The sequence below is a fragment of the Schistocerca nitens genome, chromosome 2, assembly GCF_023898315.1.
Source record: "Schistocerca nitens isolate TAMUIC-IGC-003100 chromosome 2, iqSchNite1.1, whole genome shotgun sequence".
Taxonomy (NCBI): Eukaryota; Metazoa; Arthropoda; class Insecta; order Orthoptera; family Acrididae; genus Schistocerca; species Schistocerca nitens.
The window spans coordinates 302,572,349-302,598,711 of NC_064615.1; the positions used below are offsets into that span (position 1 = coordinate 302,572,349).

General features: G+C 42.3%; 1 protein-coding gene across 2 annotated transcripts in view; it reads right to left on the reverse strand.

Annotated features, from left to right (window-relative positions):
- The window catches only part of LOC126236060 (uncharacterized), a 156,038-nt gene that overhangs the window by 32,418 nt on the left and 97,257 nt on the right, over positions 1-26,363 (reverse strand). The gene's annotated exons all lie outside the window — the stretch shown is intronic.

Genomic DNA, 26,363 nt, shown 5'->3' on the forward strand with positions numbered 1-26,363 from the left:
TCCCTTGGGTCTTTCCCCAGTCAGGTCATCCTTGTGAAGAAAGGTATAGCCGCATAGTACAGGAGCATCAGACACTTTAAAAAGCCTTTCCTACAAATACAAGCACAGGGGGCATTCCTGTGCTAGGAGTTCCTCCACATGTGTCCTGAGCCCACTAATGTTCCACTGTAGTGTGGGAGCCATTTATCACGGGAGGAAAGCTTTCACCCTGTCTTTGAACCAGGGAGGAAAGCCAATAGTGGGAGCAGGCTCCAACTTGGGCTGAGATGAGTGCCCCAGGCTGACACCAAGGTCCAACGGCTCCAAAGGCAAATCGTGAGAGATGTCAGAGACACTGACATCGACATTGTCACACTCCTTATTTCCTGTCTCCGTCAGCTGCTGATTCTTTACCTTTGACTTTGATTTGTTGCCTGTGGAGGCAGCACTGGACAGTGAACCAGACTGAACCTTTGGAGGAGCCGGGAGCTCCTTAATGTTGGCAGCCACAGGCTTTTCTGGTGTTTTGGGAGGAGGTATGGGCTTCAAAGTAACTGCAGCAGTACAAGTGCACTGACAAATGCAGGTACTAGTGCTGACACTAGTAAGCTCCGCCTGTGTAACAGCATCGATCTTCTGATCTGGCTGTTTAAGAACAGAAGCAAAGGAAATTGCAAAGGCAGGGGCGCTGCATGGCTTTATATATCTTTCTGGCCTCACCATATGAGATAGGCTTCACAGTTCAAAGTTCTTGTATCTTGTATTCTTCAAAATATATGCTGCAGTACCTACTCCAGATAGGGTCATCCCCAGAGCAATTCACACACTTCAAAGGACATGATCAAAGGACTACTCCATGGGTGGCCTTACAACATTTGCCACAAGTGGCTTGTCCGTTACACCCCCAAGTAGCATGCTCAAAGCCTTGTCATTTGAAACAGTCCATAGGTTTGGGGACATAAGGTGACACGCTTAGGGGAGGGAAACTGCCTTGACATGTTCTGGAAGTTTTGTGCTCTTACAAGTAAGTATAAATGAGTCTGATTTAACCAGATCACCATCCACCCTTTTCATTACATTTTTGACATGAGTGCGTGTTTTACTAGTAATGTAAAATAATGTGAATATTAGTACAATCTGACTTTCGTACGTATTCAGTGCAGTAATGCAATAACTGCAAATATGTGTTGTAAAATGATTCTTCTATTCAGTGTTTATCCCCTCATAAAAAAAAAATTTAAAAAAAAAAAAAAAGAAAACCCTGACTCATTCCACATCCATGATCATCATTCCACTTTGGATCAGTGGAAGGTACATTAGCATATTTACTTTTCATAGTAATATTTATTGTGTGTTCTCATTGTTCTGACATGTTCTACATCCTGGAGGATCTCCTCATTGGATCATTTCGAACTATAAGTACATTCAATCTAATCTAATAATACTTTCTTGGGCCAAGTTCATTTTTGGGAATGTCTGCCAGAGCCCTGCAGGTCACCACACCTTTGCTGTAACCTGGTATGGAGCACAGTCTCAAAGGCATATTCCCATAGGCTTTTGGTTTTCTGCAGGTTTGTCGCTTGTTGGGAACTTGATGGTCTGATCAACAGTGTCCCACTGCACAATCACTTAACTGATTTTAATAGATGTTAGCAATGTCCTCTAAGCCTTTTTTAATATAGAAAGGTGTAAGTTTCTCAAAGCTGCCCTCTTTCCTCTTAAATATTAAAAACACATTCTCATTACCAGCAAGCATTCTGCTACTAAAGAAAAAAATTTTGGAACTAATTCCTGAGTCAGCCTGGCTACACTAGCCCTCTTGTTGACTGGGTGTTGGTACCTACCAGTGGCCCAACCATTCCACTGGGCAGAGGAGGAGAAAATTACGAGGCTTCCATCTTGGTCCCATGCACAGCTAGGGAAATAAAAGTCCACCCAGACAGAGCCCCACGTCCCTTAGGTATGCCTTATACAACTGAGGTGTGGCAGTTCCCCCAGAGGTTGCCTGCTAATGACTGTTCTACCTCAACAGCAATGCGGCTCATTGGCACAAAGCACGCCTTGATATTGAGGGTTTTTCTATAGAGGTTTTTTCCCTTCCTGGGGTCTTGGGAGGTCAAGCCATGATCCCAGATCCCTGTGACGCACAATTTTCCATCACTGCACCATACAGTGGTTACTGAAGCATGCCCAGAGCTTATAGTGACACTGGACTGGTGGCACTTACAAGGTCCTAGCTCAGTAACCCTGAGTCACCAAGCCTGTATCCCAGAAACAAATGCTGAGTTCCCAAGGGCAATAGTTGTGTGTTCGGATAAACTTAGTAAAGTGTATGAGGAATGAGGTAGTGGGCTTTGAGGCTGAAGGACACTGAGAGAAATAGTGCTCAACAGCGGCAAGATCATGGGCATGAAGGTTGTCGGTGTATAGGGAAGTGGCATCAACAGTGGCAAGCAGTGATCCAGGAGGTACTAGCAATTGGCTGGAGGTGTCGTTCAGTGACGGCCGAAATTCTTTCAGTGGGATCACAATAACCAGCCACAAAGGGCATCTAGGATTGTTGGGTTTGCCGGCTGCGGTGGTCTCGCGGTTCTAGGCGCGCAGTCCGGAACCGTGCGACTGCTACGGTCGCAGGTTCGAATCCTGCCTCAGGCATGGATGTGTGTAATGTCCTTAGGTTAGTTAGGTTTAAGTAGTTCTAGGTGACTAATGACCACAGCAGTTGAGTCCCATAGTGCTCAGAGCCATTTGAACCATTGTTGGGTTTGTGGATTTGGGACGCATTGAGAAGGTGTGCAGAGTACCACAGGGTTGAGGATGGAAATGGATTCAGAGAAGAAGTTCTGGGAAGGGTCTATGGCTTTAAGCAGGGATTGGAGGTTCTGTTGGACTTATGGGATGGGATCATTCTAGCAGAGTTTGTAGATGGAGGAATCAGACAATTGGCAGAGCAGAGGCCTTCCACAAGGTAGTCACTGTGATTCATACTAACAATGGTAGAAACTTTGACTGCAGGTAGGATGATTAGATCAGGATCTGTTTTGAGGCTATGTATGGCTGTCTTTGCTTCTGCTGAAAGGTTGGTGTTCTTAGGAAGGGCTGCGGGAAAGGATGTGAGGCCAAGATGAAGTTGAGGAATTCCTAGAAAGTGACCAGGGGATAGTTAGTTGTGTGGGGAATGGGGTGGATCCAGCTGGATGATGGTGAAACTAGTGTGGAGGTGAAAGTCACTGTGAAAGGAGGGGTGGGATCCAGAGAAAGGGCTTTTGTGGTTAGGCCATTGGGGGGGATTCCACAGTTTCGGCAGTACTGAGGCAGGTATGATGTTGGGGAAATGGTAATAACACGAGAAATGGAAATGACATAGGAAATGGGCAAATGAAGGCATTAGGTGGTTGTGAGGGAAGCTAGATAACAGAAAAATATGAATTAAAATACATACAACCACGTAAAAACATGCAAAAATATTTAAAAATATACCCTGAAATGATGGACATCCAACCTAAGATCCTTTCCACCCCTTTCTCCGCTCCTCTCCTTTTCACCTCCCTGTGCCCCCCACTGTGCCCCCCACTGTGCTTGACAGTCGTCTTGTGGCACTATCTAGAACCTGCACACTCCACCAGGCAGTGCTCACTTCTCTCCTCTACCCGCATCCTGCTTCAGTTTAATGTGACGCAGTTGCCCTCTGGCTGGAGATAGTAGTCATGTGTCCGAGAGATGAGCTTGCTTGTTTGAATGTGTGTGAGTATCCTTTCTGAAGAAGGCTTTGGCTGAAAGCTCAATGTGTAACAGTCTTTTAATTGTGCCTGTCTGTAAGTCAGTGTGTCATCTTTATGGTGATTAGCAATCTACTCATTGCACAATGATCCTGGTGTTCAAACTTAGGCTTTCCCTTGTTTGATTAAGCTTCCAACAATGAACGCAATAAAAGATTTAAACTGAAAATCAATAACAACAAGCACAAAAAATTTATAACCATTGTATTGAAAAGCAAATAGCGAAATTAACAATGTAGTCATAGAAGACCCAGTAGCCAAGTTTTTATATTTACGACAGTTGACAACAATTACTGGGTTGGGGGAAGGGGGGGGGGGATAAGAAGAATACAAAAATGACCTTAGTGATTTTGGTAAGTTGAATAGGTTTTTCATAACTGACCTTACAGTCAGCCTGAAAAAGGGAAGTTTCAATCCATGTGTATTTCCAATACTCACTTACTATAGTAAGACATGGACTTTAAATGCACAAATCATTCAAAAACTAAGGATGTTCAGCAAGAAACAGAGAGATGCTTGCTGGGAATTACTAGGAGAGAGGAATCAGAGAACAGACTGCACAGAGTCAATGACTGTTAGGGTTGTCTATCAGAAGACTGGTTTGATGCAACTCTCCATGCTAGTCAGTCGTCTGCAAGCCTCTTCATCTCTACATAACTATCGAAGTCTAATTCCATTTTTGGTCTCCCCTTACAACCCCCTCCCACACTTACCTTCATTATCACATTAACTCTTCCCTATTCCTAGATACTTTGGGAGGGTCCACTCACATTATCTTTGCTTTTATCATATAATATAATTTGATTTAATTAATTTATCTATTTCATGTTCCAGTCATCCATGATGTGAATACAGGACAAGATACAGGCCTCCTGGACAGTTTTACATACAAGAATTTGTCTTTTAAATGGGAACTACACTGCAGATCATGAAGTTCCATCTGCACATATACAAGGGTGCTTTCAATTGAAACGGCAAATGGTCTCGAAAACAGATGTAAGATTGGCAGTGCCCTCAAAATATTTAGAAGACTTATCCTTGTAATTCTTTCAAGTCCACAATGAATTCTTCAAATCTCACATTTGTTTAACGCCAATGAGCTTAGGGAAATGGAAGGTGTTATTTGTCAGAATTTTTTCCGTTCCAAAATGTAATTTTCTTTTTAAATGAGTCTCCAACTCATCAGAAATGAGTTGTTTTTCACCTTACAGTGTCCTGCTGCAGATAATGTGCAGTCAAGTCCACTTAAAATGAGAGATCTGCAATCCATTCTGGAGGTGCTAATATCTGTTCCTGCTCTTCTTTTTCCTTCATAAATGCAATAATAATGATTTTTTAATTGAAAAATCATTCCAGGCATGCTCCATGACTTAACCAACCAATTTTGTAATACATAAAGTCTCCATACTCTTCGTACAATTCAATAAAAAACTGTTGCAACTGGCAGAAGAATAATGCATGTGACTTCAGAAAATTTACTATTCCTACCACCAATTTTCTTGCTTGCCCTATGCCTGCAAATTTATAACAAATCGCTTCTTGATGTACAGAGGCATGAATCCTATCTCCTGATGGTTGTAATTTTTTGCTCTTTCATCATCAACAATATCTTCAAATTCTTTCTGCATGGTGTTGTAATGTTGTTCCATAGCAAATCTGAGATACCTGTCAATTATGCAAGTGCATATCTTTCTCTACTATCATTCCCATTCACTGCTAAAGGCCTTTGATGACTGACCGCTAGATTGCATCATTTTTTGCAAACAGTCACTGGACCTGAGAATTCTCTTTAACTACGAACAAACAGCAGAGGGTAACAGTGCTGACACCACAATTTTGCCAACCTGAAGAAAGCTACGCCGACAGAAAAATTCTGCACTGTAATGCTAAATGAAATGCTGGACAGTACCATTTACATCTGAGAGGGTGTGAGCAAAGCCGACACAAGCAGAGCCTCTGCTCACACATGGTGCTTGCGTGCAACTTGGCACACCGTGGCCAACCCTGATCTACAACTTAGATTCTATTACAGAAAATAAGTATGTTTACAGTACTACATAGATAAGCATACAAATTAAAGTGTCCACATGTGAGGAGCGATCGAAGACACTTTTAAAAGAATAACTTTATTTAGAAAACCAAACTCAATTATAGTCTCCTTGGATGAATATCCACACAACTACATAGACTAGAAATGTGTCTCCTGTGATGTTGTCTGTGATTGCCTTTGAGACAAAACCTAGAGTAATGACAGACTGCGGAAAGAAGGCCTGGGACATTACTGGGCTGGTGCTGCTGACATGTGACGTCTGACATTCTGCTGGTGAAGACCAGGAGGATATGGACAGGAACTGCTGACGTGGAGTGTGGAGATAAAACTGCTGGTACTGCCAACTGGTAGCACTGAGACTGAACTACTGGTACTTTCAACTTGAGGATTAGGGTGTAACTGACTTCACAAATTCTGGCAGTGGCCTAAATAGTCAGGAGCAGATGGATATTTGCGTGGTGCGCACCTGATCTGGCACAGCAAAATAGTGCCCTGCCAAGAGCACTCTCCGCTGTGACAGGCACGCTGCCTATCGGTGACGCCGGTGTCCCCAGATACACTGGGGGCAATGTGTAGCTTTGTGGTAAACACCCAAGCCATAAAAGGAAAATATCTCAGTGGCCTGTCTGGTGTGTGCAGGAATTGACTACCAGACAGATACAACAAACTCCCCCCTTAGAAAGAGATGGTACTGCCATCTCAGAGACGCACTGTACTCATGGGCAAAGCCACCCATCACCAGCACTGACTGTCCAGGGAACTGGAACGATCAACAATACAGTTAACAAATGTAAAACAAATGCTCAGAACTAACAAAAAAAAAATACAATAACAGAACCTCGCATTCCATGCTAATTGCAGTAAACAAAAACACTATGCATGTATAAGAACACTGGAAAGTACATAACCAATGACGAAGAATACAAAATACAATGACCAAGACTGTTGAGCAAGGGGTGTAGGACCCATGCCTTTCTATACACAAGAATAGTACAGAAACTTCACAAAAGCTCAGTGCCAGGCACATGAAAATACCGAAGTGAACCCAACAAAACAAGCGTGTTGTGTCAGTGTAAGGGAATAGCGAACGGCCTCCACTGTAGGTGGCGATGGAAGAAAGGCCAGATATTGGTGAGGCTTGCAGCGAAACTGCCAAAAACCCAGGGCCCTGCAGAACATGCAATGGGATCAGCAGTGCCAGTGTGAATGGTGAAACTGGTGACTGGGCCAGCAGCAACAACAACAACAGGAGTGGCTGTGTGGGTGGTGGCAGCGACATTAGCGGGAATGACTGGGTTGGCCACAAGGATGGCGGTGGTGGTGGGAGGGGATTGGCCGTGCCCAACAGTCACTGAACATACTGACAACACAGCTGGTGTCAGCATCAAAAGGGCTTGTGACATCAGCGGCAGTGGCAAGGAGACCGACAAATGGACGGACGATGTAACAGACAGACCGGGTGACGACTTCAGGGCCGGCAGGAACAGGGTCACCATCGGCAGGACAGGTGAGACGGCTGGCAGTGTCGTTGACACAACATTTGGCAACATAAGGGCTGGCGTCAGACAAACTGCTGACAAGACCGATGTTGTTGCAGACAGACTTGTCAATGACGGAAAGGCTGGCCAGGCCAGGACCAGCGATGTCTGGAGTGACCACAGGGCTGACATCATCGCTGACAGACTTGATGATGATGCTAGGGGCCATATGTGACAGGGACAGCACTGCCAGAAGTTGTGCTTAGAGGAGGGCTGGCTGTAATAGGGCAGCCACTGACATGACAGTGCTGATGACGAGACAGCTGACCTGTCACAGGAATGGGCTGGACCAAGAGTGGCAGCACCACCGCCATAGAACTCTGAGAACAAGACTTGGAGTGCCACATGGCATGACAACAAAATTGTAAACAACTTGACAGAAGATGGCTCAGCTTGCCAAACACAAAACTGACAGATGCCCTGTCTGCACTTTGTTCACGAACAAGCTCACTTGAACACTGTGAAAAAGACTGTCTGGCACTAACTAAGGATGTGACATGTAGACTGCTAGGCCAGAGGCGACTGACACAATGAAAGTGGAACAGTTAACTGTTACACCAACAAAACAAAGTCTGAATTCTCTGGCCATGAGTCGGGGTAAAACTGACAGCACAAACTCAAAATTTATACACCCCCACCAGCAAGAAAATTAGCACTCCAGTGCATACCTTGTACGTCGTAGGCTCCAAGTGCAACTCAGACTGATGACATTACAGGTCCCCAGTCTTCTTTCTGACAGTCAAAAACATGAAAAGTTGACACTGATGTACAAATGGCATGCTCAGGAGTGGCTGTAGTAGCCAAAACGTGAGTGAGCTTATGCCCAGTAACAACTTCTCTACTTGTTGATCCTGAAAGCAAATGATTTACATGCATTATGCTATACTTGAGCAAGAAAACTGTGCATGAGAACATTGTCAGCAAATGAGGGACGTGAAACTTGATACACTGGAAACAATTTAGACCAGCAGAATGAATGAGAAGTCACACTTTTAACAAGCCACCTGAACTAAGCAGAAAAGACAATAACCACCATGAAACTCGTTGCACTGAAGGAAAACGGTACCCAGGTGGAACACTACCATCTGACTGTGGGAACAGAACACGAAGAAAAACATTTCCCCAGCAAAACTAACGAGCACATGATGAGCAATAAAACATGCTCCAGTAAATAAACTAATACACAGAAAAACTCTGAAACCAGACTGAAGGAACCCCAACACACAAAACCTGTGAGAGACAACAATGTCAAAACACACTTGTTCCACACAGGAGACGTTGTGGAGAAAAAAAGAAAAAAAAAAAGTTTTACTGTAATTAACAGGAAAACCATTTATGTTAAACCAGTTAATCCCTAAAAACCTTATTAGCTGACATGTCAAGTTCGTCTGATGAATCATCACCAAGAACTGTAGTGCCATAAGCACAGATAGTCAATTTAAAATATGCTGTACAATGAGATAGATCATTAATAAAAAATAATAAAAAGTAGGGGGGCCAGGACTGAGGCACTCCAAGTGAAGGCATCTCATTTGGAATGATGCTGACATATCATCTTGACTGTGCAATACAACTTGCTGCTTTCTGTTAGTTAGAAGGATACAAATCAAGCCACTTCCCAACTGCACCACTTACACTGATCAGCCAGAAAATTATGACCACCTACCTAATAGCTGGTAGGGCCACCTTTGGCACAGATAACAAGGGCAATGTGTCATGGCATGAAGCAATGAGGACCTAGTAGGTCGCTGGAGGGAGTTGGCACCACATCTGCACACACAGGTCACCTAATTCACATAAATTCTGGGGAGGGGTGCAATGAGCTCTGACGCCACATTCAATCATGTCCCAGATGTGTTCAATCAGTTTCAGATCTGATGAGTTCAGGCACCAGCACATCAACTGGAACTCGCCACTGTGTCCCTCGAACCACTCCATCACACTCCTGACCTTGTGACATGGTGCATTATCTTCTTGAAAAAAGCCACTGTTGTCGGAAGCTTGACCGTCATGAAGTGGTGTACACGGTATGCAACCAGCGTATGAAACTCCTTGGCCATCATGGTGCCTTGCACAAGCTCCACTGGATCCATGGATGCCCATTTCAATGTTCCCCAGAGCATAATGGAACCGCTACCAGCTGGTCTCAATCTCACAGTACAGGGGTCAAGGAGCTGTTCCCCTGGAAGACAATGGATTCTCACCCTCCTGTCGACAAGATGAAGAACGTATTGGGATTCATCAGACCGTGCAACTTTCTAACACTGTGACAACAACCAGTGCCAATGGTCATGTGCCCTTCAGTCATAGTTGCCGATTTTGTGGTGTTAACACTGGCACATATACGGGTCGCTGGCTGTGGAGGATCCCCCATTAGGAGTGTTCGGTGCACTGTGGGTTCAGATACACTTGTACTCTGCCCAGCATTAAAGTCTGATGTTAGTTCCACCACAGTTCACCACCTGTTCTGTTTTACCAATCTACAAAGGCCAAACTGTTGCAGTTGGCCTTAGTCTGGCATAAGGTACATGTAACTTATGCAAATACTTTATCCTATGATGCCTATTACAATTTTATGTTGACAAGAGCCTCTACATGTGGGCATTTACTAATACTAATCTTTCTGAAGTACAATGTATGTAATCTTCCACTATCTAAAGCCATGGCTTGCAATAATCCTTGTTTCATCAATTTTGTTTATGACAAGAGCCGCTCGGTTTCATCTAACCTATTGTACCATCATGTGATGTAATAAGGCCACTACTTCCGAAGAAGAAATTTTACAAATATCAAATCGTTGGTCAAGTGCTAATAAACCTTCATTTGCAACTGGTTCGCTCATTTTTCAACCTCTTTCGATTTACACAGTTGCTGTTTTGCAGCTAAGTTTAAGGTATATGGTCTTGCTGAGAATTACATTGTACAGTTTGTAATGCCTAATCTTATGGGTATCATTTTATGTCATAGTTGCTGCATAAAGCTCCCTTTTCGTTCTACAAGAAATGTTGATGGCTTTAGTAATCTAAGACCTATAACATGATTTAAACAGTTTTCCTCTCACTGACTTTTAAGTAAATGTTTCTTCAAACAAACTTATAACCTCATTGATAAATATATGAAATTTAGAGTTTGCAACGACAGCAGCGTATACAGGAGACCAGCCCACAAGGTGTAGCTGATGATTTTACAAGTTTTCCACGGTGTGTCTGTTTACATTCCTTAACTTTCCCAACTGTAAATTTACTCGGTTTATGGTGAGGAACTGTCCATCACAATCTGAGAGCTATTTATACTACTTTTGACAGCTTAATTTTGACATATATATGCTTATCTATAAACATTTTATCTGTTAAAGAACAAAAACTGGCAGTTTCTCTAGTTGGAAAGTATACCACTGATACTACATTGTGAGAGCAAACCAGGCATTGAACATCTATTCTGTTTCTATTATCTACTAAAAAGTTCTTGTTAAAGCCTCCCATTACAATGGCTGATGAAGCAGTAGTAGTAGTAGTAGTAGTAGTAGTAGTAGTAGTAGTGTCTTTATTTTATTTTTTTACAGTTGGCACAAGAGTGATCCAACATGTCTCAGAAAAAACATTCAAATTAGTTAAGTTGGGACATAAATTTATTTTCTCCCCAATTTAATTCACTATGTATTCATTAGTTATCTAACAATGGAAAATCCAGGATGGAATGTAACAATACGAGAGAAGGAAAGTTGCTACTCACCATATAGCGGAGGAGCTGAGCCGCAATAGGCACAGTAAAAAGATTCACACAATCGTAGCTTTCGGCCATTAAGGCATTTGTCAGCAGTAGACACACACGCACACACATCCTCACGCAAGCGCAACTTGCACACACATCTGCAGTCTCAGAGAGCTGAAACTACACTGCGATCAGTAGCACCAGTGCATGATGCGAGTGGCGACTGGGTGGGGGTAAGGAGGAGGCTGGGACGAGGAGGGGGAGGGATGGTATGGTGGGAGTGGCGGACAGTGAAGTGTTGCAGTTTAGACGGAGGGTAAGAGAGAAGGTGCGGAGTGGGAGGGGGTAAGTAGCGGAAAGGAGAGAAATAAAAATAAAAATAAAAGAAATTAAAAGACTGGGTGTGGCGGTGAAATGATGGCTGTGTAGTGCTGGAATGGGAACAGGGAGGGGGCTGGATGGGTGAGGACAGTGACTAACGAAGGTTGAGGGCACGAGGTTTATGGGAACGTAGGATGTATTGCAGGGAAAGTTCCCACCTGTGCAATTCAGAAAAACTGGTGTTGGTGGGAAGGATCCATATGGCACAGGCTGTGAAGCAGTCATTGAGATGAGGGATATCATGTTTGGCAGTGTGTTCAGCAACAGGGTGGTCCACTTGTTTTTTGGTCACAGTTTGTCAGTGGCCATTCAAGCAGACAAGACACCTTGTTGGTTGTCATGCCTACAGAGAATGCAGCACAGTGGTTGCAGCTTAGCTTCTAGATCACGACTGGTTTCACAGGTAGCCCTGCCTTTGATGTGATAGGTAATGTTAGTGACCGGACTGGAGTAGGTGGTTTCTGAAAAAAGGAAAAATTGGTCAAAGGTATATTCACTGCATTTTCTATAAGGAATTTTTTTTATTTTACCCAAAACTTGTAATTATGATGGATACAGTATGTCTAATCTACAGTAACTTCCTGTAACTATTTTAGGATGCAATTTTGCTCTTTGTGTGGTAAATTTTGAAGCACGGCATTTTGCACACTGCTACTTTACATTCACTACACTGGTAGCTTGTGTCTTTTCGCCACACTTTTCCAGTCAGTTTTTTTTTCTTCTCAGAGAACACACTACACACTGTTTTTGTTACTGTTTCTTGCCTACTTCTGTCTCAATCTTTTCCAGGAAATGATTTCCAGTTGATAGCCTTGAGAGTCCAGATGGACCAGGTCGGGGTTCAAGATCTTTGCTTTGTGCAAGATCTGCACGGATAACTGTCATGAAGTGAGATGTTGTGAGGTGTTTTCCAGTAACCTTATTATATAATATGCAGGAATTTACAATCACCATTAGTGTAACATGGAATGCCAACTTTCTCCACCACTTCACAGTTCAATGTTCAAATGCGCTGTATGGCAATCGCTGATCTGATAAGTAAACACCAAACTTGTTTTTATTGTAGTCCACTACACAGGCTGGCTTTGACTTCTCTCTTCCTCTCTGATCAGTGAAAGTGACCATCTCAGCAGTGTGCCTTGTACTTATCATATGCACATTTCTTTTGCCCTTCCAACACAGTGCTAACATATTTCCTTTATGCCTGAAAATAAGTTCACCTCGCTGAAGGTTCGGATCTTTTATAGCATGAGGCAATCCCTGCCGAGATTTTCTTGCTGTTCCCACAAGAGCAGTTTTTGCAGCTTCCAGTTCTGAAGCAAGTATTGGACTTGTGTAGAATCTGTCTGTAAACAAAGTGTAGCCTTTTCCTGACAGATTTGCAAGCAATGTCTTTACCAGTCACTGTGTCAGACCTTTCACCCGCATAAACAGAAAAATTCCAGATGTAACCAGTGTCAGATTTGGATAACATGTACAGTTTGATACCGTATTTATTTGGTTTTTGTGGCCTGTACTGTTTGAAATACACACGACCTCAAAATTTACACATGCCTTCATCTATTGTAATTTTTTGAGATGGTGTATACGCACGCTGGAAATTAGCACACACATTATCTAGGAGGGGTCTCACCTTGTGCAGTGGGTCATAGCCAGTTTCTCCTTTCCTCTTAGCTAAGGAATTATCACTAATGTGGAAGTTTCTCAAAATAGAAAGAAATCTGTCACGGCTCAAGATGTTTGGACAGAAATTACACGATACAACAGAGTTCTTGGACCAGTGCTCTCGTATACGTGGCCTCACACTTACACACATATGGACTACAATTGCCAGAAACTTCCTTATTTCCATAAGTGTAACTCCTTTCCACTTTGATAATGAGCAGGTGGGTGAAAGGGAATTTGTGCTTCGTAATTTCCTGATGCATTGTTGAGCATACGGATTAGTTTGTTCCTTTATATGTTTCTTCATACTGTCTGTCAGGAAATATGAGAAAAATTCTAGAGGTGCACTGTTCTGGTCTAAACTGACAACATTGTATATTCCGGATTGTCCTGAGAATAGATCGATATCTGGCGCACAATCAGTAGTCATCCAAACTTCCTCAGAATCGGTGCGGCGCGCAGGTCTCGGCTTCCCCCTCGCCGTCAGTCTCACTCGTTCTTCAGGCACAATATCGACAGGATTACTTGCTGCTGAAGTGCTTGGACACCTGCTCTCCTCTTCTGAATCTATCAGAATAGTAGTATTTGCAAATAAAATCATAATAACGTACTGAGAGTTTTTTCAGTGAAAATCTGAACAAAAATTATACATGTTTTGTTGTCAGAATTCTTTACCTGAACTGCCAGAAACTTCTTCTTGAACATAGTCCACATCATCATTAGAGTCATCTACAATATCTTCCTCTGACAAATCAATGTCACTTTCTTCTAAATCACGATGTAACTCGTGAGCACTTTCTTCGTCCGTCAAGCCACACTTCGCCATGTCGACGCTACTGAGACCGCGCGGGAAAAAAATCGCCACTCACAAAACAACCCTTCCACAGCATGCTCGCACCATCTAGTGACCAATACTCGAACTACAGTCCATGCAGTGCCTCCCAGACAAGCAGGAGCCGTAAGAACACACAAAGAAAGGAAGGGGAAGAACGAGAACTCGCGCCCGTAAAATTACGGGCGCCGGACTTTCGGGCAGGCCGCGCACGCCCGTATTTTTACGGGTGTCGGCGCCTAAGTGTTAAGTTCGGTGGATGGCGGAATACCACGGTAGGAGGGGTGGGAAAGATAGTGGGTAGGACATTTCTCATTTCAGGGTATGATGAGAGGTAGTCGAAACCCTGGCGGAGAATGTAATTCAGTTGCTCCAGTCCCGGATGGTACTGAGTTACGAGTGGAATGCTCCTCTGTGGCCGGACTGTGGGACTTTGAGAGGTGGTGGGAGACTGGAAAGATAAGGCACAGGAGATTTGTTTTTGTACAAGGATTGGAGGATAATTAAGGTCAGTGAAGGCTTCAGTGAGACCCTCGGTATTTTTAGAGAGGGACTGCTTGTCACTGCAAATCAACTTCACCTGGTCCTACTCAACCCAACAAACCACCCTCCTAGATGTTAACCTCCGCCTCAGAGATGGCTACATCAGTACCTCCGTCCATATCAAACCTACTAACCACCAGCAATACCTCCACTTTGACAGCTGCCACCCATTTCATACCAAGGAGTCCCTTCCATACAGCCTAGCCACCCATGGTCGTCCCATCTGCAGTGATGAGCAGCCCCTTTCTAAATATACCAAGGGTCTCACTGAAGCCTTCACTGACCGTAATTATCCTCCCATCCTTGTACAAAAACAAATCTCCCATGCCTTATCTTTCCAGTCTCCCACCACCTCTCAAAGTCCCACATTCCGCCCACAGAGGAGCATTCCCCTCGTAACTCAGTACCATCCGGGACTGGAGCAAGTGAGTTATATTCTCCACCAGGGTTTCGACTACCTCTCGTCGTGCCCTGAAATGAGAAATGTCCTACCCACTATCCTTCCCACCCCTCCTACCGTGGTATTCCGCCGTCCACCAAACCTACACAATATACTCATCCATCCTTACACAACCACTGCTCCCAACCCTTACCTCATGGCTCATACCCCTGTAATAGAACTAGATGCAAGACCTGTCCCATACATCCTCCTACCACCACCTACTCCAGTCCGGTGACTAACATTACCTATCACATCAAAGGCAGGGCTGCCTGTGAAACCAGTCATGTGATCTACAAGCTAAGCTGCAACCACTGTGCTACATTCTTTGTAGGCATGACAACCAACAAGCTGTCTGTCCACATGGACGGCCACCGACAAACTGTGGCCAAAAAACAAGTGGTGCTTCACAGCCTGTGCCATATAGATCCTTCCCACCAATACCAGCTTTTCTGAATTGCACAGGTGGGAACTTTCCCTGCAATACATCCTACGTTCCCGTAATTCTCCTGGCCTCAACCTTCATTAGTCACTGTCCTCACCCATCCAGCCCCCTCCCTGTTCCCATTCCAGCACTACACAGCCATCATTTCACCGCCACACCCAGTCGTTTAATTTTTTTTATTTTTATTTTTATTTCTCTCCTTTCCGCTACTTACCCCCTCCCCCCTCCGCACCTTCTCTCCTACCCTCCGTCTAAACTGCAACACTTCACTGTCCGCCACTCCCACCATACTATCCCTCCCCCTCCCTGCCCCAGCCTCCTCCTTACCCCCACCCAATCGCCACTCCCATCATGCACTGGTGCTGCTGATCGCAGTGTAGCTTCAGCTCTCTGAGACTGCAGACGTGTGCACTAGTTGCACTTGCGTGTGTGTGTGTGTGCGAGTGTGTCTACTGCTGACAAAGGCCTTAATGGCCGAAAGCTATGAATGTGTGAATCTTTTTACTGTGCATATCGCGACTCAGCATCTCCGCTATATGGTGAATTTCTATTATTAATTATACAATCCTGTACTGTTTACTATGTTTATTTCTGGATTCATTTATTAAACAATAATCAAAATTAATAATGTAACAGAATCTAATAGAAACTCATTTGTTAAGAAAAATTGTAAACCCTCTGGAATACGGTTATTTCTGCAGAGTGAGAGAGTGGTAAGCTTGCTTCTGATGTCATCAGATGTATTACCATTGATGACTGTGCAGCTTCTCTAGAATGAAATGATAATTAAATCAACATCCTAGCTGAAACAGGTGTTGATATACATCATTGGGGGCATGTTGCAAATGTTTACCCTGACCGGGACTCGAACCCAGGATCTCCTGGTTACATGGCAGACACTCTATCCATCTGAGCCAATGAGGGCACAGAAGATAGTGCGCCTGCAGGGACTTATCCCTTGCACATTCCCTGTGACAAAATATATTTACGTAGAAAATGCTGCAACAACAATTTTCAGATTTATTTAGTACAAACCAACCATGAGGATCTGAAGTGAGATTTTTGGCTTCAAAAATCAGACCCATAGGCAAGAAGAACTGGAGCTATTTTAACACGACAAGCTAAGTAAATCTGAAAATTTATTGTAATCTTTGCTCCTCTCAAATCTTCATAAAATACTTTGCTTATTAATTACTTGGACTGGGCATTGTTTAATGTGGACAATAGATGGAATCAGGAAGGAGGGGGGAGATTGCAACTTTTAGATGCGAACATACTAATACCAAGGTTACACAGAGCAGTACTGCTTTGCTCTTACCCGTGAAGATGGTCCATGACTGACACTGGTTGATAATTGGGTTTAAAATAAAATCAGCTGATGGTCAAACATGCATTTTATAAAAACAAATCAGTGGTACAGCAAGAATCCTTATAACCGCCAAAACTCCCAAACCATCATCTGCCTCAGATTTACTGTTGACATCTTCATGGCATGGAACAAGGGTGAGGGCACACTATACTCCTTCACAACCTCAACGCCTTACCTCCCATTCGCTTCAGCTGGTTCTCCGCATACCAACAAGCCACCTTCCTCGATGTTGAGCTCCACTTCAATATTGGCTACATCAGTACCTTCATCCATTTCAAACCTACCAACCACCAGCAATACCTCCACTTCAACAGCTGCCACCCATTCCACAAAGAAGCCCCTTCCTTACAGCCCAGCCACTCATGGTTGCCACATCTGTAGTGAGGAGCAGTCCCTCTCGAAATATACTGGGCATCTTACTGAGGTCTTTAGAGATCATAATGACCCTCCCAGCCTTGTACAAGAACAGATCTCCCGCACCTTCTATCTCCAGTCACCTACTACGTCCCACACACCCACTGTCTGGCTACAAAGAAGCACTCCCCTCGTGGCTCAGTACCACGCAGGAGTGGACCAACTGAATCACATTCTCCACCAGGGTTTATATTACCTCTTGTCATGCACTGAAAGAAAATATCCTAACAACCCCTCACACACAGGTATTCCACCACCCAACGAACCTAGGCAACATCCTTGTCCATCCCTAATCCACTGCTGCTCCATATATTTAACAGTTCAGTACACACATCACCTTTCTTCACAGCAGTGTATGACACACATAGAGCATTCCCAATGGAAACATATCCATTATGTGGTACTCCTTTGAGCGAACAGACAAGGTAGTAAATTTTATCTTTGGCACAACAAGAACCTTGGATATTGTCTGATGGTTGCAGCATATGTCCAGGATTTATGACTACATTCTTCACTAGCAGTTTGCATTAAGATATTGGTGTCTTAAATTTCAGTTGAAATTATTGCAACCAGTCACATTTATTATTATTTCCCCTGTGTGTTTCAGAGGGCAGTACCACAATCATCACGAGTGAGTATATGCCCCTCGTCTCAAGGTTAATATCTCTGCAACAGACCTACATACAAGACTTGTACCATACAGCCGCCCACTAACACCTACTCTAGTCTGGTCACAGGCCTCTCCTATCCCATCAAAGGCTACCTGTGAAAGAAGTCAAGTGATCTAAACTGCAGCCAATGTGCTGCTTTTTATGTGGACATGACTGCTAACAAGCTATCTGTCCACATGAATGGCCACTGACAAACTGTGAGTCCCTCACCTCCATCTACATATACCATTTCCTGTTCCCACTCCAGCACTACACAGCCTTCTTTCTGTTGTGCCAACACATCTACCAATCCTTTTCCCCTTCTCTACTTTCATCCCTTCCAGTTCCACCCAATCCCAGCCCCCCACCCCCACCACCAACCCACCCGACTGCACCTAACAGCCCTCCCACAAGCAGAACTACAGCTTCCCCCACCCATATCCAGCTATCCCTCCCCCTCCTCACTCCGTGCCTCCTTCTTACCCCCACCTCCCACACCAGATTGCTGCTCCCAACAGGCAGTTACAATGCAGTCTGGTCACAGCAGCCAGAGGCAATGGTTGTGTGTGTAAGTTGTGCATGTGTGAATCTGTGAGTGTGTTTTCTATTTCAGAAGAAGGCCTTTTGGCTGAAAACTTAAATGTACAGCAGTCTTTTTGTTGTGTCTGTCTGCAACTCAACATCTCCTTTTTATGGAGGGTAGCAATCTAGCTTTTTTAATGATACTGATATTTTCATTCTGGACTTTCCATTTTTTGATTATTACAATCAAGATGTAATACAACAACTAAGGATGCCAGTACTGAATGTCACATGCTGCAGATTATTATACAGCCTGAAATCTATCATATTTTTCTAACTGTTAATTATGCAAACATGTCAGAGTGTAGATTCTTTCATACACATGCTTATAATGAATGCAGCATGTTCTACTCAGAACTGACCCTATTTTTCAATATGTCTTCTGCACAGTTTTTTTATATCGATTTATTGGTTAAGTAATTCAATATTCACTTAGCTATTTATGTCATTTGAAAGTGATGGTACCTTCATAAATTCTATAGCAGCCATTAAACAAAGCTCGAACAGATAATTCTTATGAAGAAGGCTTTGGCAAAAAGCTATAATGTGTGAGTCTTTTCTGTGTGCTGACTGCAACTCAACATGTCGTCTTTATGGTGAGTAGCAGTATATCCTTTTCGTAATATTGTAGACAAGCAACAAGGTAACATTTGTTTATGTAAAAATTATGGTGTGAGCTTTTTCAAATCTAAAAATATATGTAAAAACAAAACAGTGTATCACTCCACAAGAAATAAACTGGAGACTCCTTAGAAAGGTATAACACATCTGGAAATTAACTACACTTCAGCAATAAAAAGTCATTTCAACAAATATAACAAATATTTATGGTATATGATGACAAGATCTGTTTGTGCAAAGATCCTGCTCTTCAGAATACCAGTAAGCTGTGGGTAATGATACCACTTTATTTTCCAGATGACCTTGGTGCACTAGTCAGGTCAGTAACTAGGCAATCTGACATTCTGAATGAAGACACACTATACCACGGAGATATTTCAGGACATTTGTCCTACCATTGCTCATGATAAAACAAGTGATTAAGAAGTATTTTTAAAACAAATATCATTTATTATTACATACACAGCCATTATTCTCTGACTGTGTGTGTATTCATTGTCCTCTTCTGATGTCACCTACTAGTTTCCAGCACACTACTGTGGCCCCTCTGCTAACTTATTCTATTCAATTCAATTCAATGTTCATTTCCATCTTCTCACACTTTTATTCAGAACAGTACTCCATACAGTTATGAACAGCAGTTACAATTGTGTTGTAACTGGGGTCTTCAGCCCAAAGACTGGATTGATGCAGCTCTCCATGCTAGTATAGCCTGTGCAAGCCTTTTCATCTCCGCATAACTGCTACAATCTGTGTCCATTTGAATCTGCTTAGTGTATTCGAGCCTTGGTCTCCTGTAATTTTTACCCCATTGCACTTCCTCCCATTATCAAATTTAGAAATTTAGATTCCCTCGATACATCATGTTGTGTCCCATCAACCAGTGCACTCTTTAGTCAAGTTGTCCTATAATTTATTTTTCCCATTACATTCACTACCTCTTGATTTGTTATTTGATCTACCCAACTAATCTCAGCATTCTTCTACAGCACAACATTTCAAAAGCTTCTATTGTCTTCTTGTCTGAACTGCCCACATTCCACTTCCATACAACGCTATGCTCCAGACAAATATCTTCATAAAAGACTTATATTACATGTTTACAAATTTAGTTTTTTCATAAATGCTTTTCTTTCTATTTTTTTTTTTCTTCCTTCAGTCTGCATCTTCCTTACAAATTTATTTTTTCCTTAAATGCATCTTCCTTACAAATTTATTTTTTCCTTAAATACTTTTCTTGCTATTCTTTTTCTTTTTTTTCCTTCAGTCTGCATTTGATATCTTCCCTTCTTTGGCCATCATCAGTTATTTTGCTGCCCAAATAACAAAACTCACCTACTACTTTTATGGTCTTACTTTTTTATTTAATTACCTTAATATTACCTAAGTAAATTTGGCTAAAAGGATAGTCAAATGAAAACCGAATACCCACCACAGCAGGACCATGGAATGGTTCCATTCAAAAGTAACCAACAGACACAGTCAGACATTTATCCCACTTGGAGATGAAATGATCAGTTCCTGTTCCATAGACGCAGTCAGCCACTGATGGATCTGCACAGGCACCCTCACTTGCATTTCCTCATCTGACTGAAGTCAACATCCATGCCCATCTTTCTTCAGGTCACCAAAGATGCTAAAATCACATGGTGAACAATCGAGATGGAGGATGTTGCAGTGTTTCCCAAGCAAACTGATGAAGCTTAGCCTTTGTCAGATTGGCAATTTGGGGTGGGCATTATTGTGCAACAGGATGATTCATGCATCACAGTTTCTGTAAAGTATTTTCATAGTGCTGCACATTGATTGCGGATCCACATTCAAGGAACTCAGTGAGCAGAAGGCCCCTGCAGTCAAAGGTGGTCATCATTACCTTCCTGGAACTTGTGTGAACAGCTTTGGACTTCTTTGGTGGGTAAGATGAGGGATATCTCCACTGCTGGCTTTGTCGTTCACCCTCAGGCTATCAGAATACTGCTGGATGGAATCATCCTGTTGCATGATAACGCCCACCTTCAAAACACTGCCAATCGAACAAAGGCTACACTTCTGCGATTTCAGTGGAAACACTGCAACATCCTCCATATACCCCCAGTCCTTCACTGTGTGATTGTCACATCTTTGGTGACCTGAAGAAAGACATGCATAGATGTCGGTTTCAGTCAGATGAGGAAGTACAAGACGGTGCGGGTGTGGGTCTGTCAGCAGCCGATCACATTCTACTAAACAGGAACTGATTGTTTCATCTTCCAGTGGCACAAATGTCTTAATGCGCATGGTGGTTGACTTCTGAATATAACCGTTCCATGGTCCCGTTGTGGCGGGTGGCAGTTTTCATTTCACTGTCCCTCATATATTATTCCATTACCTTGTTTTACATTTACTGATGTTTATCCTATAATATATCTTCAAGACACCATCCATTCCTTTCATCCACTATTCCAAGTCCTTAGCCATCTCTGACAGAATTACAATTTCATCAGTAAATTCCGAAGTTTTATTTCCTGTCCCTAAACTTTTAATTACCTTTATAAATTTCTCCTTGGTTTCCATCACTGCTTGCTCAATGCACCAATTTAAACCTCAGCAACAAGCCCACAATTCTGTCTCACTCCCGTATATAGTATGGCTTCTATTTCACATCCTTTGAATCTTATAACGCAGTCTGATTTCTACATAAGTTGTGAATATATTTCGCTCCCTGCATTTTATCCCTGCTACCTTCAAAATTTTAGAGAGCATAGTCCTGTACACATTGTCAAGGGTTTGCCTTTCTTCAACTTATCTTCTAAGATAAATCATAAGCTGTTCCTACATTTCTTTGGAACCCCAACTGATCTTCCTCAGGATCGGCCTCTACCAGTTTTTCCACTTTTCTGTAAATAATTTGTGTCCATATTCTTCAACCAAGACTTATTAAACTGAAGGTTTGGTAGTATTCACATCTATCAGTACCTGCCTTCTTTAGAATTGGCATTATTACGTTTTTCCTAAAGTCTGAGGATATTTTGCCTATCTCATACATACTGCATGCCAAATGGAATAATTTTGTCATGGCTGGCCCTCTCAAGGATCTCAATAATTCTGAGGGAATCTCATCTACTCCAGGGGTCTTGTTTCCACTTATGCTTTTCAGTGCTTTACTGAATTCTTCCTACAGTACTGTCTCTCCCGTCTTATTGTCAACTACTACTTCTTCACTTCCTGTAATATTGTCCTCAAGTTTGTTCCCTTTATACAGATCCTCAGCGTATTCTTTCAACCTTTCAGATTTTCCTTCTTTGCTTAGTTCTGGCTTGTCATCTGACCTCTTGTTATTCGTAGAGTTGCATCTCTTCCCTATGAAGGCCTATTTAATTTTCCTGTACACAGTATCTATCTTTTCCCTAGTTATGCAGGCTTCTACAGCCTTACATTTGCCCTCTAGTCATTCTTGCTTAGCCATTTTCCACTTTCTTTCAATCTCATTTTTTTTACGTTTGTATTGCCTTTTGCCTGCGTCATTTACTGCATTTTTATACTAATCTCCTTTTGTTGATTAAATTCAATATCTAGTGGGTTATTCAAGGATTTGTACTAAGTCATGCTTTTTTACCTGTGTGATCCTCTGCTGCCTTCTGTATTTCATCTCTCAAAGCTATCCATTGTTTATCTATTGTATTCCTTTCCCCTGTTTCAGTTCGATATTTCTCAATGCTCTCTGAATCTCTCAACAATCTCTAGTTTCTTCAATTTATCCAGGTCCATTCTATTTAGTTTCCTACCTTTTTCAAATTTCTTCAGTTTCATAACCAATACATTGTGGTCAATGTCCACATCTGCCTCTGGAAAGTCTTACAGTTTAAAATCAGGTACCAAATTCTGTCTTTCCATTATCTAATCAACTTGAATACCTTCCTTTGTCTCCTGGTCTCTTCCATACATACGACCTTCTTTCACTTTTCTTAAACCAAGTATTAGTGATGATTAAATTATGCTCTGTGCAAAATTCTACAAGTCTGCTTCCTGTTCATTCCCCTCCCGCAGTCCATGTTCTCCTACTATTTTTCCTACTCTCCCTTTTCCTGACAATAAATTTCAGTCACCTATGAAACTTAAATTTTCATCTTCTTTAAGTCTCTGAATAATTTCCTTTCACTGTTTCAGTCTCTTTATCATCTTCGGAGCTAATTGCCATGAAAACCTGTATTACTAGGGTGGCTGCTGGCATCTATCTTGGATATGATAACGCATTCACTATGCTGTTCATAGTAGTTTACCTGCATTCTTATTTTCTTAGTCTTGTTCTTCTGGCCACTGGTCCTCACTAGTTCCCACTCTACCTATAATGTAATTGAGTAGATTAAAAAAAATCTACACACCCAGTGGCAGCAGGAGAACACACATATAAATATACCGAAATCTGCAAGCTTTCGGAACCAGTGGCTCCTTTTTCTGGCAGAAGGATTGAAGGGGAAGGGAAAGGGGTGAAGAAAAAGGACTGGTGAGGTGTAGGAAATTGGGGCAGTTCCAAAAAGCTGCCCTTTTTGTCTATCCAATTACATTATATTTTCAAAAATTGATTATCTTCATTGATAATGCCAATCTATGTGACTGCAATAAAAATACATACAGTTTTCACAGTTTGCTCCTTTAAATTGCACTTTTCTTAACGTCTCTTTTAGTAGGATTTGGTAACACCTTTACCTTCTTTTGTAGTTCTCACTGCTCTCCGTGTCCTTGTAATTGAAGATTTATAGCCACTTATACCACCTTCTTTTTCTGCACCTTTACTCTGTTCTCTCTTCTATGCGTGACCTTTTGTGCGGACGTACGAGGGGTGTTCAATAAGTAACATACCACATTCTTTTTCCTCAGCCAATTTTGGTTCAAAAAATGCAATATTTCTTGTGGGACATCATGAGTATTCCTGCTTCAGCCCCTATAGGTGGCAGCACTATACATAGCCTTCAAAATGGCATCTGTAATGAAGGCGCATTCCAAGCAGAGAGCTGTCATTGAGTTTCTTTTGGCAGACAACCAGAGCATCACAAATATTCAAAGGGATTTGCAGAATGTCTATGGAGACCTGGCAGTGAACAAAAAGCATAGTGAATTGTTGGGCAAGGCATCTGCCATTACTGCAACAAGGTAGCGCAATCTTGTCCAACCTCCCGGGACCCCTACAATGTTGGCACATGCGGATACTCTCATTGGATGTGACTGACGAATCACAATCAAATATATCGCTGCACAGCTGGTGTGTCTGCTGGTAATGCTGACACACTCGTTCACCAATTGAAGTAATCAAAGGCGTACGCCCACTAGGTTTCTCACCGCCTAACGGAAGACCATAAAGAGCAACGAAGGACCATCTGTGCAGAACTGCTTGTGCATTAAAAAGGTGAACATGACAATTTTTGTCAAACATCATGATAGGCAATGAAACGTCGGTTCATTGCTTTGAACTGGAAACAAAACAGCAATTCATGGAGTGGCACCACATCTCCTCTTCTCTGAAGAAAAAGTTCAAAGCCACACCCTCAGCTGTTAAAGTCATGATGAGAGTCTTCTGGGATTCTGAAAGGGTTATACTGCTTGATGTCCTCCCTCATGGTGCAAAAATCAACTCTGAAGTGTTTAGGGATACCCTCAGGAACAAATGTAAATGAACTTTTCCTTCTCCACAAGAACGCTAGGCCTCACACAAGTCTGCACATCAGCAGATGCTCATAAAACTCATTGAACTCTTCTTCCTCATCTGTCTTACAGCATGGATCTTACACCTTCCAACTTCCACATGTTTGGCCAAATGAAGGTTGCACTCCATGGGAAGCAGTACGTGGATGATGGGGAGGTTATTGATGCAGCAAGATGTTGGCTCTCATGTTGACAAGTGGAATGGTACCATGTGGGCATATAGGTTCTCCCAGTAAATGTAAAACCGTCGCATTGCACAGAGATTATGTTGAAAAATAGGGTTTTGTAGCCGAAAAAGTGAGGAATAATAAGATGTACTGGAATCCTGAACAAAAGCAACTTGCTTTCAGAAAAAAATGTGTTCCATTACTTATTGAACACTTCTTGAGGTAGGAAACACAAAACGTAAAGGCCATATTTTACAGCAATATTTGGCCGCAGTAACTTATCATCAACATGGCTACAAAGTGACTGCATACACAAACATTTTGCTGTATGTCTACGCAATATTGCTGATGTTGCAGGCTGTTGCTGATTTATTGCCAGTGTTGTCCACCAAGGCAGGATAATATTTCCTTTTGCAGGCTATATCTTTGTCCTTGCTGTACATACTTCTCTCATCTTTGTTTCCTACTTCTCTCCCAGATAGCACTGCAGTCATGTCTGAGTGAAAACAATATCGTTTCACTTTTGTTCATAAGTTTTCAGGTGTACATATAGCCACCTGTCTTGTTAACTGCACACTGTGAGCAATGGAGAAGTGGGCATATGAGAAGTATACGAATTTCAAAAATGTCATTCATCTACAATCAGAACTATGGGACATCAAAAGCATTGTATACAAAGACAGCAATCTGAAAAATGACACTTGGCACACCGTTCCCGATGAACTTGGGATTACACTTGATGAAGCAGACCAAAAATTCCGAAGTCTTCAAGGCCTATGGCAAATGTGACATAGAAAAGATCCATAGGAAAAGTGGAACTGCAACTGACACTTCATCCACATGCCAAAAGTTTCATATTATCTGAAAATGTGTCTGAACCAGGAATTTAAGTGTAAACAGTGGTGTATACTGGTGAAGAAAAATAAAATTCATCAACTTATTTCAAACTTACCTGAACAAAACTCTTGTTCTATCAAAACTATGCAAATTTTTGGAATCTAGAGGATTACTGACGAATAGTGCACTTTAAAAGAGGAACATTACACTTCTATACGAATTAGATAAAGAGGAATATTTGATACTAGTCATTGGCTTTGACCAGAGACATAGGAAACAAGTTACAAGTGTCACATTTGTTGGCTTCGCCAACTGACAACCAAACTGTGAAAACACTCACCAAGACATGACGTCACAGCAGCCATTAACATTACGTCACTGATGAAAGCCGATGACTAGTACTGAACATTCCTCTTGACCATATGAATAACCGAAATCTAAAACCAAAAGGGTGATCGTCCATCAGTTTGTAACTGATATACACTCTCTCATATTTGTGTCAGTTTTAACAATTCTTGGACCAGTTGTTTGAGACATTCAAAACCATATGATATTCTGGCAAAATTCTGGAAAAGCACCAATTCATGAGTTAAATTTTATGAAGCATTCAGCTTACTTAAAAAAACAATGCATCCACAAAGACCAATTTCTGTTGTCGTATATTACTTTAATCGCTGTGTGA